Source organism: Lissotriton helveticus, chromosome 2_1 (genome assembly GCF_964261635.1).
Source record: "Lissotriton helveticus chromosome 2_1, aLisHel1.1, whole genome shotgun sequence".
NCBI lineage: Eukaryota > Metazoa > Chordata > Amphibia > Caudata > Salamandridae > Lissotriton > Lissotriton helveticus.
This window is the reverse complement of record NC_136059.1, coordinates 632,389,135-632,403,717: the sequence shown is the minus strand read 5'-3', so window position 1 is coordinate 632,403,717 and position 14,583 is coordinate 632,389,135.

The following is a 14,583-nucleotide window of genomic DNA, read 5'->3' as shown; positions in this document are numbered from 1 at the left end:
ACCGAACATCTCCGGACGATCCTCGATGCCGGTCAAAGTGCTGCACTGATTCTGTTAGACCTCAGCGCAGCCTTTGACACGGTGTCTCATAACATTCTGCTTAATCGTCTGGAGACAGTAGGGATTTCCGATCTTGCCCTGGAATGGTTCCGTTCCTTCCTGAAGGACAGATCCTTCCGGGTGTCAGCTCCCCCGTTTCTTTCCCAGTCCCATTCCATCGGACAAGGGGTCCCTCAGGGCTCTGCACTTAGCCCATCCCTTTTTAATCTATATGTGCAGCCACTCGCGGCAGTGGCTAAGGAGTGGGACCTTACGCTGGTGTCATACGCAGACGACACGCAGCTGGTCATCACGCTCACGGAAGGACCTTCTACTCTGGCCTCAAGATTTAGGGATGGCCTGGCTGCAGTAGCCCAGTGGATGACGGACAACTGTCTGTAGCTTAATGCAGGCAAGACGGAGGTGTTGCTCCTCGGAAAGAACACCAGCTACTGGAATGAGCACTGGTGGCCCTCGTCTCTGGGCGCCATTCCACCACCTAAATCCTTGGTCAAAAACCTAGGTGTCTGGATGGACTCCAAGCTTAGCTTCCAGACCCACACAAAGAAACTGTCAGCTACCTGTGTGGGCCTGTTGAGGAGCCTCAACCCCATACTCGTTTTTTTTTACTCTAAGCTTCGCCAACTCATTGTCCAAGCCATAATTCTCTCCCGTTTGGACTACGCCAATGTCCTACTTTTGGGCGCCAACAAAGCGGAGATAGCGCGACTGCAACACGTGCAGAACTCTGCAGCAAGAGCCCTGATTGGTCTTCCCCGCAGATGCTCGGTCAGAGCTACTATTCGAAAACTGCACTGGCTACCCATCGAATCCAGAATCCAGTTCAAAACCCTCATTATGACACATAAAATTCTCAAATCCGGACGCCCAGAACTTCTGCGCCCACTCCTAACACCGTATGTGCCACAGCGCAACCTACGCTCATTAGGTCAGCACCTTTTGATTGTACCCCGTACAAAGCTCTGCCGCACTGGCGGTCACTCTTTTAGGGTTCTGGGAGCCAAGCTCTGGAACGCCTTACCACTGAACATTCGCTCTTTGGAAAACCTGGCCGCTTTCCGGAAAGCCATTAAGACCCATCTGTTCCCCTTCCCTTAGGAAGTCTGTCCATCCTCCTCCTTCTTCCTCAGTACAGCTTTTGTGGTTCCTTAGCGCCGGGACGCCTCTTTGTTGGGGCAGCTGTTGCGCTTTATCAAAATGTTAACATAACATGACATAACATTGTGCCTGGGTAGTTAGGAAACGCAGGCCCCTAGGTGCCCTCTAGCAAACTAGCTGCATCTTGGGAGTGGCCCCCCCTATCAGGCGGGGACCGCTCAGGAGAGGATGCTGCCCTGCCCCCTGCCCAGCCCTCACTTACCGGGCTCCGGCGCAGGGGGACTTCTCGCTGCAGCGGGATTCCCTCACTGGTGCAGGAAATCTGCGGGGCTCTCTCCTCACTAGGAGAGCCCTGCACACCGGCAGAACCACTTGCGGCAAGGGGCTTCCCTTTGCTCCTGGGAGCCCCGCACTGCCGTTGGTGGCCTCTGTCGCCTTCATTCTTCACCCGGGCCCCCTCGAGGGAGCCCCAGGACTTGTCACAGGCACACGAGGAGGCGAGGTAGGCTCCCGACCTCCTCTCACGCAGCCCAGCTTCCTCTTTCCGCCCGGCCGCACTTCCCTTTGGTAGCAGGCCCCGCCCACGTCAAGGGCGGGCCTGCCTGACTTCTGGTTTTAGCACCAAAGCGGCCGGCGGTGTTGATTTCTTTCATGGCAGGAAATGAGGGGTAGGCTCCCTCGGAATCAAAGGCACATCGCGGGGTGGGCACCGACGCTACTTTTAAATAAACGCACAGGCAAAGTCGCGGGGTGTGCTCCCGTGCACTATTAAAAAGGAAGGCCAGCAAAGACGCAGGGTGGGCACCTGCACACTATAATCAAAATAAGCGGCTTGGGCACCCACCAGGCTGGCATCACAGGGGAATCCCCAAGGTGGGGGTTCACTCCCAAAGGTGGGGCAGCAGCTCAGCGCTGCTCAGCCCCAGGCTCCCTCTCCTGGGGAAAAGCACAGTGTGCCCAGGGCGCAGAAAGACTGAGAAAGTCCTGGCAAAGACAAAGAACAGGTTCAAAGGTTCAGAAAGTCCTCCAGGTAACCAGGGGGCAATGTAGGGCCCAGGGGCCAGTACACAGGGCCCTCAAGCAGGGAGGTAGCACCCATGGCGGTCCCTCCTGGGCCCCACCAGCAGCAAGCCCCCTCCTGTCAGGATCCAAGCAAGAACATTTACATGGGGTCACAGCCCCTTCTTTTATACCCCATTTTCCCTTAGTGACACAGCACAGGGCTAGGAGAGAATCAGTTACAACTGGTTCAGGAGCACTTGAGCACTTTGTTTTGCTCGGCTCCTTTCCTCTATTCACAGGACAGGCCAGGGACATCAGACACACCACAGGGGGTGGAGCCAGCATTGTGGAGGGAAGGCCCAGCCCTATTCAGGTCCCAGGTGCAACTCCTCCCTCCCATCTGCATGCAGATCTCCCTATTCACCACTGGACAGACCCATCCTGGCTCCTGGAGCCAAGCAAACCAGCCAGCCCCTGTCAATCACAAGCCAGACACACAATTCACATCAGGCAGGCAGACACTGCACACAGAAATGCCAACTTCCAAATGTTGCACTTCTCCACTAGACACAATAGATCTGCGCACACCATTACGCAGCATTTAATCTCACGAGTTCACACACACCAAACTTGCCCCTGCACTCTTCTCACATCAGGAATTACCATGAACACACATCTCCCCCATGCATTCCTATAGGAGGTCAAGCCAGTCTCACCACACATACACAGCGCTTTATAGTGGACCGTAGTGAAGCAGTGCGCAGAGGCCTAAAATCACCAACACCAGGTTACAGAATCAGGCTAGGAGAATGCAAAAAGTTTTGGGGTGAACCTGCCAAAAGAGCCAAGTCCAACAATAGTATATAAGCTCTGAGAGAGAGCAAAAAAGCTGTCCCTATAGTAAAGGAACAAAACACAAGGGGAAAAAAGTACCCTCAGATGTAGCTGCACAAACTATCTATACACAACACAGGGAGGAGGGGGTCCGAGGAAAGTTGTAAGACCTCTGAGGGTTGGTTTCCCAAACAATTAACAAAACACACTGAAAAACGCTCATGTCTAAACTAGCAGACAAGGACAGAATGCACATGTCCAGAGATTTTCTCTTGATCCCCATGGAAGAGTCCTTTTATTAGGACGAAATCCCTCACCCACCATAGGTGGCATCCTTCATCATTGGGATTTCCAACCACTACACAGCACACTCCTAAACCATAAACAGGTTGTACTACACATGTTCACTCATACTCCACAACGTAGGCACAGACAGGTTTTACTTATCCCAAGAGATAGCCCACAGAAAGTTAAATGTATTACCTACCTGTACCCATGTAGGATTGGGGCCAAGATTCAACCCAGTAGAGTAGAATCCATGGAGCAGTAGTAGACATCGTACGGTATGAGACCAACCATGCAGCACGGTGTCTGTTTACCAAATATAGCGAATTTCAAACAGAGCTAGACAGGATGTGTAGGAAGGGCACTATATGGGGGAACACTGTTTGGCCCCAGCACTTCATAGAAAAATGGTTACTGGAGGCAGCAAGACCACCCCACCAGTGCACAAATGTGACCACTCCCACCTCCGTTTGTGGTTCTAGAGTGGCCCTTAACATGATAACCTAGACATGGAATTCCAGTGCAGGGAAGCTCAACTCAACCACGCTAGGGGAAATGAGTCCCATAGGAGGAGGAGTCAAAGTCAAGCATAGACACCCCCGGGCAAGAAATCTGGGATACTGAGTTTAATAGGTACACAATGATGGAGGGAACGGGGAAGCCCTTAATTGAATGAAAACTTACACTGTGTTTCAGAGGCAAAGGAACCATACTAATGAGAACTACAAAGTAATTCTGCATATACCGGACCTGTATTAGGGCACCTCCATGTTGATGGATATGCACTGACAGTGCAGTCAACTTGCATACACCCAGCTTTTCCACGGATGGCAGGGTCTCTGCACCCTTGTGACCATACACACCCCAGCACTACTATCTCTTGTGAAGATCTGTCAGAGTTGTCCTAAAATCCACTTCATAAGAAAATGATTCTGTTGCATCAGGCTTGAAGAAGGAGAACTGCTGATTATTTTGGCTGGGCTCAGTACAAGGACATTTCAGATGAATTTAGACTGTTTTCTGTATTTCAAGTAAAGGCAGGAGGGTCGATACCCTTACAAGCGAAGGAGAAAACTGCTGGTTGCAAATAACTAGATTGGAAATGTTGAAGATGATCAACTACACTGAGCTCAGCATAAAAGCTATCAAGGAAGAACTGAGAGCCATCCGCGTTATTGTGATGCAACATCAGTGTGTGATGGACTTGATAACTGCGATGGAGGGTGGGGTGTGTGCCAAGATTGGTGCTTCCTGTTTTACTTTTATTTCTGAAAATGGGACTCTGGGTCTTGCCATCGAAGCACTGCATCTCCTACAAGTCAGCATGAAGAAGGAGGCGCCCCAGAGCATGTCTGGTTTCATAGTATTTTTTCTTGGATCAACCTAAGGGTGCCCAAACTCCTCACATCATTACTTTGTTGCAGGCGTAAGGGTGATGCAGTGCCACATCGATGGGATGGCCTCATGCATTGCTGGAGTTGGGTGAAGCTTGTGACACAACTGCAGCAATGCGTTACTTTAGCGCTGACAGATACGTCAGGATTCCTAACGTATCTGTCATTAATTGGACATGGAGTGCCGTGCAGTGGATACAGCGCATCCATGATGTTGCAAGATGGGCATAGTGAAAAGTTATGCAATGCTGTTTTGTTGCAGCAGTGCAACACTTTTCATGAATGAGACAAAGGAATGAGCCCTATCTTACTGATGGTGCACATTCCTGCCCTGTAGTTTTGTTGCAGGGCAGCGCAGCAACATGCCTTGCAGCCTTGTCCAGCACCAAAACCTTCTGAAATGAGGCCCCAAGTGTTTGCACCATTTTTAAGACCAACTATTTTCTGGCCTTAAAAACTGCCTCTAACTGGAGTTAGAGGCTGTTTTTTGGCTTTGCACCATAAAAGGAATTCCTTGTAAATATTGCAAAGTTGGGTTAGCAGCAGTTTTTGCACAGGAACGCCTACCTTCTCATTTTCGGTAAGTCCCGCGAACAGAAGTGGCGGTCCTAAAAATTCACATTTATGCCGGAAAATTGCTGCTAACTGCAGTTAGAAGCAATTTGTAAATATGGCGATAAAAAGCGCCACTCTAACACCAATAAATTGACGCTACGGCAGCGTTAACGCCTTTTACATATGCTCCATAGTTTGCTCCACAGTTTACAAAATGTCCGACAAACTGCTTGGTTACTATGATAACGTACCACTTCACCAAGGTAACAATGATTCAAAATTATCAGTAACTTGACTTAAACTGTATCTAAAATACTGTAAAGAATTCCATTGATAAAATAACTGCTGTACATTGTAGCCTGTAGGCAAGCGCCTTGCACTCTGTACTCACGAGATGCCCAATTTTCCGAGTTATAGTTTGTAGTTTGTCCAGAGACTTTGTATCAAAAAAAAGAAAACATAATTTCAAAGAAAAATAAACGCTGTCTTCGTTCATCTCTGTTAGAACGCAGTGAGGTCTTGTGTACAACTAGTAAAACACAGGTGTTTTCTTTACACTTTCATGTTGCCTAAGCAACTGGGCTACCACAACCTGCCAGTTTGCCAATACCGCACTCTTTATAGTCGTGATGTCAAATAGATTGAGCTTCTTCTATATGTTGGATTTCCATCCTTTTCAGTTCTGTGAACCCCATCATTTCAAGAAAGCAATAAACTTAAAAGAGTGAACAAAACACCATGTGTAAAAGCAAACTTTTAAGTAAAGCAACTATCTGCCAGATTGTTCTGAGAGAGACTAACAGAAGTCATGACTGTAAAATGCTTCAGACCGGACAGCTTCCTTTATTTACTTTGTAATTAACTAATCATAAAAACAAACGTTTAATCGAGTCTTCCAACTATAATCAGAGTGGGTACCCATCTCCTCAACTCATTCAAAGCAAGGAACAAAAAAAAAATAACACACAACATTCATAAAAAAATGTATGAAATGGATGGGCCCATCTAAAAGTGAAAGTTGCGGGAAAAAACTGTCTGTAGCACAGAGATACTCTCTTAATAAAAGGTTTGGAGCATGAGGGGAGCTTTACTTTCAAAGCAGTTGAAGCATGAATATCAAGCTTTCATTTTGACATGTAACCCACAGAGCATCATAGGTCATTTATCCTAAAACCGGCAATAGCCAGGGCCTTTTTAATGAAACTGACACATCTTACATGTTTGAACTAACAATTATGATAACATCAAGCTTATTTCTTTTAAAATACAATTTTGGTAACACATGTTACACTTAGTATAATATGACACAGCAGAGTTAAAAACAAATGGTAAGTATGATACATTCATTGCCCACTGTTGTAAAGTGGTTTATTCGTGGTGATAAATTGTGACTTATCACTAGTAATAGGACCACAAACACAATAAAAGGTTCAGTTAGGGTCTCAATACTTTATTCCCTTGCTCAATGCTTGGTTTGCACCATGAGCAGACAGGCTCATTTTAGGATACAAGTATGTAGATCATTTAAAAACACCAATAGATTAAATAAGTAAGACACAACACACAATAAAAATCCAACACCAATTTATAAAAACAGACTATATTTTTATGAACAATTGACACCACAAAGACAAAACCCAATACAGGGGACCAGAGACTTAACTTTATAAAGAATAAACACTTTCTAGTGCCTAAAAACCTATGGCGCCACTTTGGGACACCTTGTCGCGCTTGAACGGAACAAAGTCAAAGTTTGAGGCTAAATGCAATGGAGCCCTGGTCGCATGCTTTAAGCGTGAGGCCTCTGTCTAAATTTCATCTTTGGACCTGAAAACTTTTTGGGAGGATATTTTGAGCAGTCCCATCAAGCAGGCCGATATTGTTGCGATGTTGTTAGATTAGAACACTCCTGAGGCGGAAAGCCGGGAGCGAGAACCTTGCACGCTGCAAATGCTTTTTAAAAATTGTTTATTCTGATACTGAGCTCTGTTCTGACTTTTTAAACCTGCACTTACCTGATTAGAGGTTTTTTGACCTTCGCTCCGCCGATTAGGTGCGGAGTCGCCACCTGCTTGTGAGCCTGCCGGTACACCCCACGCCCACCTCGCTGACAGGACGCTGGAGGCGGCGGCCTGGCCATGTGACGCGCTCTGCGTCAGTAGAAAGGAAGCTTCTGGCGCACAGGCGCCCCACTTAGAACACTCCTGAGGCGGAAAGCCGGAAGCGAGAACCTTGCAGGCTGCGAGTGCTTTTTAAAAATTGTTTATTCTGAAACTGAGCTCTGTTCTGACTTTTTAAACCTGCACTTACCTGATTAGAGGTTTTTTGACCTTCGCTCTGCCGATTAGGTGCGGAGTCGCCACCTGCTTGTGAGCCTGCCTTTACACCCCATGCCCACCTCACTGACAGGACGCTGGGGGCAGCGGCCTAGCCTTGTGACGCGCTCTGCGTCAGTACAAAGGTAGACGGCTATTTCTCCGCGCAGCGGACGCGGGCAGCGGGCGCTCCTTTGGCGCGCCGAAGGTGCGCCAAATCTAAGACCGCCTGCGCCCGTCCGAGCCCTGAAGAGCCCAGAGGCCATGACCCCTGCTCGATCACATCCTGAGGTAAATTCCTTGATTAATATTGCCTATTCTTCTACGGAGCTTCGAAACATACTGAAGTTAGCATCTATTCAACAGGGTGACATGCTAGTCTGTCCACATAAATTCCCCGATTGCATGGAAGGCCCGGTAGCCTGTAGAAGCTGTGCCTTCCAAGGAAACCAATTTATCAGTCACATCCCTCTAACTCGTCCCTTTAGGACTCCGCCGTCGGAGGGCCTATCCTACATCCTCTGCAATGTCCGATCTTTAGCCAGACATCCTTTGGAAATCTGGGACTTGATACACTCTCACGCCCCAGAGATATCTTTCCTGACGGAAACTTGGCTGAACCCTGTCAATTTGCCGATGATACATTTGGTTATCCCTGATAACTATAGACTTATCCAGTTGGACAGGGTGGGGAAAATCGGGGGGGGGGGGATTGCCATAGCTTTTAAAAAACATCTTAAAATTGCGTGGGTTGAAACATTCTCTGATAAAAATTTAGAGCTAGTCCTTTTTAAAGTTATTTTCTCACCGTCGGAAAGCTGGACTGGTGCCTTAGTCTACCGGTCCCCTGGCCCTAGAATGGACTTCACAGATAGACTGGTAGATCTGATAGCTACTTACGCCCTGGCCTCCAGCAAATTCTTATTATTAGGTGATTTTAACTTTCACGGCGAATTACACGCGTCCCCTGATGTGAGCAAACTCTTCACAGATATGGAGCATCTGGGGCTCTCACAAAAAATCCAAGGATCTACCCATAATGGGGGGCACACTCTTGATCTACTGTTCACGAACATTGCTTCACTCGTGTACGACGCACCATGGCCTCTCACGTGGTCGGACGACTTTATGATTAAATTTATGAGCCCACCTTGTTTGCCGACATCTATGGGACAGTCCGTTGGTAGAGATCAACAGATTTGGCGTCCATGGAAAAAGTTAACTCCCAATGCATTTGAGGAAGCTTTCTCAGCACTTCCTATAACAGAGGAAAGGTACGTTTCTAAAGCCTTGACGACTTTTACTGTAGAGTTGGGGAGAGCTTTGGACACAATTATCCCAGCGAAAATGAAGTCCAGACCCCTGTTGAACCGTCGCTCAGCACAGTGGTATACCTCCGAATTAAAACAGGAAAAATCTGCATGCAAACGATTGGAGAGACTTTGGCGCCGAAGCAAATGCCCCAGTCTAAGACACTTTTTAAATCCTCACTGAAAACCTATTACCACAATTTAAGGGCAGCTAGATGTATGTTCATAGCAAATCAAATCGAGAACGCTAACAACTCTCCTAAAGTACTATTCGACATTGTGAATGATTTTGTGTCCCCAGTGGCATGTAAGCAACCGTCCATAGAATCCCAGGACCTATGCGATTCACTCGCTAGGTTTTTCCAGGAGAAAATTGAAATTATTTACTCCAAATTCGCACACTCTGCCCCCACTTCTCCTCACTCAGGCAGTCAACGTGTACGGACGGACTGCTCTCTTAAAGGTTTCAGACCAATCACTTTAGCTGAAACTCTTAAAGCCCTAGAGTGTGCGAAGTCAGGCTCTCCGGCGGATCTTTGCCCTCCAAAAGTTATGGCACTCTTGTGCCATTCATTGGCGCCCACTATTGAGAACATTTTTAACTTATCAATTTCAGAGGGCGTAATTCCGGTCCCTTGGAAGGAAGCTTTTGTCCACCCTATATTAAAAAAAACAGCGGCCAACCCATAGAGCTGAGTAACTACCGGCCGATCTCGCTGCTCCCTCTTCTGGGCAAAACACTCGAGAGTATGATTAATCAGCAACTGAACATCTATCTTGAATCAAATTGCATTTTGGATGCCTCGCAGTCCGGCTTCCGTAGGGGTTTCAGTACGGAAACAGCGCTTTTATCGGTAACTGACTCCCTGCGGATGACAGTGGATGCTGGAGGATCGGCAATCCTGATTCTTCTTGACCTCTCCACGGCCTTTGATACCATCTCACATGTTAGGCTGTTGGAGAGGTTAAAAGCTATTGGCATCCAGGGGCTAGCCCTCAAATGGCTACAAAATGTCCTGGCTGATAGATCCCAAACGGTCATCATGGGTCCCTATCAGGCAGAGAAAACGTCGTTGGATAAGGGCGTTCCCCAGGGCTCCTGCCTTAGCCCCACCCTCTTTAACATCTATATGACACCGCTGGCTAAGGTAGTGGAAGCCCTGGGGTTCCAAACTATTTCGTATGCCGATGACACCCAGCTGTTGTTTAACATCGGCCCCAACCAGGAGGCGGATAGACTACGCTTTTCCACAGGTATCCTGGATATCGCCAACTGGATGACCAACAACTCTCTCCAGTTGAATCCTGGAAAGACGGAAGTCATGCTGCTGGGTAAGGCGGCGGCTATCTGGTCCAAGGATTGGTGGCCCTCACAGCTGGGTGCCCCTCCCGTACCTAAAGAGTGTGTTAACAATCTAGGTATTAAGATCAACCATTCTCTTTCAATGCAGGACCATGTAGCGGTTGTTGCTGGATCTTGTTACTTCAGGTTAAGACTGCTTAGGAAGATCTTCCCTTTTATCCCATTAGACCATCGCAGATCCCTGACTCAAGCCATGGTTATCAGCCGTTTGGACTACGGCAACGCCCTTTTAGCAGAAGTTGGGCTAACATCCCTTAAAAAACTACAGGTAATCCAAAATACAGCGGCCAGGCTGGTTTTGAATATGCCCGCCAGATCCTCTTCGCTACCACTACTGAGAAGGCTGCACTGGCTGCCTGTAAAGCAAAGATCCATCTTTAAAGTCTGCTGTCTGACGTTTAACGCCCTACCGGGTCTAGGCCCTAAATACTTGCAAAACAAGTTGGTAAAACATATTCTGAGCCGAACACTCAGATCTAGCTCACAATTACTACTACATGTACCCCGAATAAGACGTTACAGGTCAGGAGGAATGGCTTTCTCCTACCTGCTCCTAAATATTGGAACAGTCTTCCTATCTCCTTGCGAGAAACTTCATCCTATAAAATTTTTAGGACACACCTAAAAGCTTTCCTGTACTAAGGCCCCCTTCTCTCTGCTCTTTCTTTTCCTTGGGTTGTGCTCTGAGTAAGCACCGAGATGCCTCATGGTGAGTCGTTGCGCTATACAAGAAGGTATAACATAACATAACATAACAATGCTTCTCCACAAGGCCTCATTCAAATCTTGGAAGTCTGGAGGTTTTAGTAAGATGAACCTGAATCCAGGCCGGGTCCCAGTTGAAGGTAGCCGGCTTGACTCTCAGTGTTGAGTAGGTCACCTTATGGAGCTTATTGACAAAATGTTCCCAAACTTCACCAAACATCTGGATCTTCTTTGAGAAGGTCTCCTTGAGTGTTCAAAATATTCAAAACACAAACCAAGGCTCTGGAATCTTCTAGATGGTCCTTGCGATGTCTGGACTACATTTCCCACAATGTACCTGGCCAAATACCTACAAATCCACTGAATGCACTCCAGGATGGAGACTCTTGGTGGAGAGGACGCAGGTGAGCTCTGTTAACATGTAGCTTGCAGGACGTCTACTACTTAAACCTTCTTGAAGCAAGGCAAAGTCCTTAGGGCTGTAGTGCCAGATAGAGCAGCAAAAACCTTTCTTCAGAAAGAGCGCAGTCATTTGGGCTTAGATCCATATTCCATCAGGGCTGTCCTTCTTCTCCTTGCAGTTACAGGCAGCAGATCTGAGTTGATTGGCAACTCTTCCGTATTTATGCTGTGTTCGCCAAGCCGATGGTGACCTCTGACCAATAGAATGCAGGGCGCGACCCAGGTGTACGACTACTTCCCTCAATAGTGTCGCAAATTCCTGTCCCAGAAAGGACAAGTCTTCCAAAATCCTACATGTAGAATTCTTGTCCATGATGGTTAGATCAGGCTTAGCCAACCCCCTGGTGTGTCTAAGATTCACTAAGCAAACATAAGGAGATGATGGAAGGAGTGCTGAAACTTTTAATGCACTCAACCCCATTTACAGATCAGGGTTGAATCCATCATCATTCTTTAGCTCACTTTGCCCCCCAAGTTTGAATGCAACCATATGCAAATCAGTCTTTTACCCTGTGCTTCATGGGACCAGTCCAGCCTGAACTGCCAAGCCAGGTCCTCCCTGGACAAGAAGAAAGCATCCTGGAACTGGTTTTGGGGTAACACCCCTTATCAGCCAGGCAAGCATGATTTCAGTGGCAAAGTGAACAACAGACCCACGTCTGGGCATACCCTGCAAACTTAGGGTGAACACATCAAACATAAGGAGATGATGGCCGGAGTGCTCTAACTTTTAAGGCACTCACCCCCAATCACAGATCTGGGTTGAATCAATCATCATTCTTTAGCTCACTTCGCCTAAACAGTTGGGACCCAGCCATATGCAAATCAGTCTTGACCCTGTACCTCATGGGAACAGTCTGGCCTGAACTGCAAGGCTAGGTCCTTCATGGACCAGAAACAAGCACCCTGGGACCGGTTTCTGGGTAACACCCCTCAGCCGCCAGGCTAGCATGAATTCAATGGCAAAGTGATCAATGGACCAACGTCAGGGCATACCCTGCCAACTTTGGGCAAACAAAGCAAACACAAGGAGGTGCTGGACGGAGTGTTGAAACTTTTCAGACACTCTCCCCAGTCACAGATCTGGGTTGAATCCATCCTCATTCTTTAACTCAGTTCGCCACCCAAGTTTAGACCCAGCCATGAGCAAATAAGTTTGCCCCTGTACCTCATGGGAACAGTCCAGCCCGAACTGCCAGGCCAGGTCCTCCCTCGGCTGGAAACAAGCATCCTGGGACCGGTTTGGGGGTAATACACCATATCAGCCAGGTTAGCTTGAATACAAGTATCTAGTCCCGCGGCGTATGTCAGACAAAGACACCCTTTCTTATAGCGAGGAATATATTGCTAGATTGATACAAGAGCAAGGGGCCTCTAATTTCTTATTAGGGGCTGATCGCACTTCAGTAGACGCAACACTAAATGAGAAACTGTTGAAAATAGAACGCTTGGAAAAGAAACTAAGCAGGTCACGTCTCCATGGCCATGTGCTAACCAAGTATCTCTCAGCAAACATAATTCTTAAAGGGTTGCAAGTGAGAAACAAAGCTGTAATATTCATAGACGTGCCCAAGTTTAGAGAAGATTTTAGTTTTGTGGCTAACAACTGCTCCAGGCACTGGATGGTGCTAGGGGTTGAAACGACCATAGAATACGTCAAGAAACTAACGCAGGAAATAGCCAACCTGAAAAAAGAAATCCTAGAGGACAGCGCCTTGACCAACGCCAAAGAGGCCCTTGAACGGGCAGAAAAGGCACTTCTGGAATTCAACACTGTGACCCTCAACAGGAAGCTTAACAAACTTGCAAAAGACATTCGAAATTACAACAAGAAATATACATATCCGTACCTGGCAGATGAATATTACCAGCAAAATCAGCAAGGATTCTTCACCAACAAGAGCAGACAAGGACCAAGACGCTTTTATACATTCTCTTACTCCTCTGTTGGCAGCGGCTCTGACACCGAGCAAGATGGACCTTCAACAAGCAGACAAGTCCTGCAGGCTCCACAACAACAGCATTTTTTAGATCAAGGCTACCGCCAATCCAACCGAGGTGGGAGTGCTGACGAGGGTTTGGGGACAACAAAGAAGATGGAACAGAGGACGTGGATCCCAGAGAGGGAATGCACGTGTGAGGTTCTTTCCGTCGGAGGGACACGGGGAGATTTCCACACAAAGGCAGACCTATCGGTGGTAACTATAACCACAACCCCCACAACACCACAAGCCTTGGCTGAAGTTTCCCCACCTGGCCGAAGTGAAGGAAATTACCACACCGCATCGCCCATGCTGACAGTTTTTACTGAAGCCATAACACTGACGCAAACAGGAACCACCACTACCTCAACAAACATCCCAGATATCAGCCCTACAACGGGACAACACACCACAGAGTTTGAAGTGAGTGGTCCAGCCCCCCACTCACACATCAATGGGAATGTGAATTTGAATCCCAATAACCCCATCATCAACCTCTCAGACCACATAATAACAACGGCAGAGAGAGAAGTGCTAAGCAAGGGACTCTCTTTCGTACCTACCAGTAGACCAGACTCCTTTACCACCAAACTTGTGCTACAAAAATTCTTCCGTAAACACAGATTGAAATACTACTACGGGCGGAATACATTCATACCTAAATAACAGCTACACCATTCAAACTACCATCCACGTTCACCCCCGGAGCCTAGTGCATGAGTCAACGGATACTGGCATTCGAACAAGTGGTCATGCAAGAAGTAATGGCATCATTGGATGAAAGACAATACATCAAACACAATATAACCAAGGAAGAGAAAGCCGCACTCAAGGAATTAAGTGAGAACCGTTCCATCGTCGTAAAAGCCGCCGACAAAGGTGGAGCTGTGGTGTTACAGAATACCAAGGATTACACAAACGAAATAGAACAACAACTCAGTGTAAGAGACAGTTACCAACCAACACCAAGGGATCCCATACTCCATATCAAAGCGCTCATAGAGACACTTACGGAAGAAGGGGTCAATGAAGGATTCTTGAGTACGGCTGAAAAGGAGTTCCTGATCAAAAAAGAACCGTGGATCCCCACCATATACACCCTGCCCAAAGTTCATAAGCGTCTGGTTAACCCACCTGGCAGACCCATCATATCGGGCTGTGACTCAGTCCTAGAACCGGTCAACCAATTCATAGATTTCTTTTTACAACCATTGGTCC